The sequence below is a fragment of the Lolium perenne genome, chromosome 2 (assembly GCF_019359855.2).
Source record: "Lolium perenne isolate Kyuss_39 chromosome 2, Kyuss_2.0, whole genome shotgun sequence".
Taxonomy (NCBI): Eukaryota; Viridiplantae; Streptophyta; class Magnoliopsida; order Poales; family Poaceae; genus Lolium; species Lolium perenne.
Genome location: NC_067245.2, coordinates 310,759,074 through 310,762,542, shown reverse-complemented (window position 1 = coordinate 310,762,542; position 3,469 = coordinate 310,759,074).

Genomic DNA, 3,469 nt, shown 5'->3' with positions numbered 1-3,469 from the left:
TCTTTACTGGGCCACGGTGGGCCAAGAAAAGTGCGAACCCCCATCAGGAAAAAATATAGTTACGATTATTAATTCCAAAACAAAAACAAATGTGAAAAACAAATTAACTTAATAAAAGAAGATAATTCAAATACATCAACACTGTCAACATAATATGTTAAAAACAAGAAAAAGCCATTTCATCATCACCAAAAAATAATTAAAAAGGAAGAAGAAACAAAAAAGTATTGATAAAAAAAGATTGTCTACACCACATCTTATCGGTCGCATCTTATCTCTTCGTCACGACAATGGGACACTCCAAAAACATCTGCAAAAACGATTAACACACAAAATAAAGAGACAAAAATGAACAAGTGTATTTAAAAAAATAATTTAATTATGAATAACTTAAAAAAGTCCATCATAAAAACAAAAGAACATAAACAACATTTGGGATAAAAAAGTACATTCCATTCCATACAACAAAATAGATCAAAAGATAAGCATTTCTTCAAGGGAATCAGTGTTATCTACATTCAAAAAATGAATTAAAAAGAAAAGATAAGCAACTCATATCATGAAAAGAATAGTTTCATTGCATTACATCAAAAATAAAAATCATGCATACCTAGTATAACACGAGAAAAACTCGACTAATGGCTAGACTAGTCTATGAGCATTAACTTGATTGTCAAAACTAGTTTATTAATACTCTGCTAGTATGTAGAATAAAAAGCTCTACTAGCACCTAAAAAAATAATGAACTAATCTAAGTCATTCTTAGTATTTGAAGTGGGAGACTCAATATAGACATGAATAAAAATGGGCTCTCAGCCTCCCGCTGGATGGAAAGTTTATAAACAGAGGCTATGTCGACATTAGATTCCAGTTGATAAATAATAAGAATTGCTATGGCCTCCATCCGCTGGTTTTGCTCCTATTAGATTACCACATATGTAGTAGCAAACTGATGAAGTAACAGGTGAACAAGTATAAACTAGTGTAAAAAAGAATAGTCTAACAGTCAGTACACTCACAAAAACTCAAAATCGACTAGTAAACCTGTAATCCTTACAAACCATATATAAACAAAAAGAAAAATAAAAAACAAAAAGAAAAATGAAGCTCTGACAAAAGGAATATGTAACATTCACCATTGACAAGCTTGTTTTGCTCGTGCATCCAAGGATAGTAACCTGGTGTCTGAAAAATAATAGACAAAATAAATTAAGAAACATTTTTATAGAAATAGATAAAAATGACAAACAATTAAGATTCAAAAAAAAAGATAAACATGTACAACAAACACAAAATAATGTGGAAAAGGCATAGAAATAGTTTTAAAAAATACAAACCTTGTAGTCAAAAGGAATTCCCTGTTTCGTGAAATACATGCCAAAGAAAAAAAAAGACTACTAATCAATAGATCGAACAAAAAGATTTAGATATTCAGAAAAAAAGAAATCAAATGTGAAAAAACGTACATGCTTACTAAGGATTTCTTTTGTTTCAGGTGGCATCTTCTCATTGAAAGGATGAGCAACCATATAGTAAGTGAGGCTCTCACGCAGTGGTTTTGCATGGTTCTAAAAACAAAAAAGAAGACATATATTAACTATACATTTTAAAATATATATTCATTCATCGGTAACAAAAAAGAAAAAAATGAAAACACATATGATAAGTAATTAACAAAAAATACATACTGGTTCGAAACAAATTTTGTTTCCTCCTTTCTGATTCCTTATTAGTTCCATGACGAACACACCGCTATCTGAACTGAATAAATAAAAAGAATAAAGTTACAATAGAAAGGAAAATGAGTTTGTATGGCATTAGGATATATATTTACATAATGAATAGCATGATAACTTGTTATCAATACCACTTGTAAGAAAAACATAATGAATAGCCTTGTGAAAAAGAATTCATCAACAAAAACAAAACAAAAAGAAGAAACAAAAGCCCTGGTAACTACACAAACAAATGGCCTGATACCTTCTTGATGTCTACGCACGCTTCTATTCCCGTAGACAGTGTTGGGCCTCCAAGAGCAGAGGTTTGTAGAACAGCAGCAAGTTTCCCTTAAGTGAATCACCCAAGGTTTATCGAACTCAGGGAGGTAGAGGTCAAAGATATCCCTCTCAAGCAACCCTGCAATTACGATACAAGAAGTCTCTTGTGTCCCCAACACACCTAATACACTTGTCGGATGTATAGGTGCACTAGTTCGGCGAAGAGATAGTGAAATACAAGTAATATGGATGATTGTAAGTAGTAATTGCAATCTGAAATAAAGATGGCAGCAAGCAAACATGTAACAGAACTTGTTGGAAACGGTGTTTCAATGCTTAGAAACAAGACCTAGGGATCCTACTTTCACTAGTGGACACTCTCAACAATGATCACATAATTAAATAAAGCTCTTCACTTGTGCTACTTCCTCACACTCTCTTGTTGGATAACAAACACCATTCATTATGTAGGGCTATAAAAGCACACCTCAAGCCGGAGTAAACAAGCTCCACAACATCCGGAGTTCATATTAAAGTAACCTCTAGAGTGCATAATAGACCGTTGCAATTTAGACCGAGTACTAACATAGCATACACACTGTCAATAATAGCTATGAAAGGGGGAATAGATCACATCAATACTATCATAGTAATAGTTAACTTCATAATCCACAAGAGATTACAATCATAACCTACGCCAAGTACCACATGATGCACACACTGTCAACTTTACATCATGGAGGAGGAATAGACTACTTTAATAACATCACTAGAGTAGCACATAGATTAATAGTGATACAAAGCTCATGATCACATAAAGATCACATCATGGGAGAGAGAGATGAACCACATAGCTACCGGTAGAGCCCTCAGCCTCGGGGGAGAACTACTCCCTCCTCATCATAGGAGATAGCAACGGCGATGAAGATGGTGGTGGTGTCGATGGAGATGACCCCGGGGGCAATTCCCCGTCCCGGCGGCGTGCCGGAACAGAGACTTCTGTCTCCCGAAACGGAGTTTCGCGATGGCGGCGGCGCCCCTGGAGTCTTTCTGGAGTTTCGTCAATTCGTGTAGGGTTTTTAGGTTCCGAGGGATAATATAGGCGAAGAGGCGGCGCGAGGAGGTTCCTGGGGGGCCCACCCCATAGGGCGGCGCGCCCCCCCCTCTTGGCCGCGCGAGCCTATGGTGTGGGGGCCCTGGGCCTCCACTCCGTCTCCCCTTCGGTGTTCTGGTCCGTCTCGGTGAAATAAGATGTTTGGCTTTCGTTTCGTCGAATTCCGAGAATATTGCCCGAACAGCCTTTCTGAAACCAAAAACAGCAGAAAACAGGAACTGACACTTCGGCATCTTGTTAATAGGTTAGTTCCGGAAAATGCATATAAATGATGTAAAGTATGTATAAAACATGTGAGTATTGTCATAAAACTAGCATGGAACATAAGAAATTATAGATACGTTTGAGACGTATCACT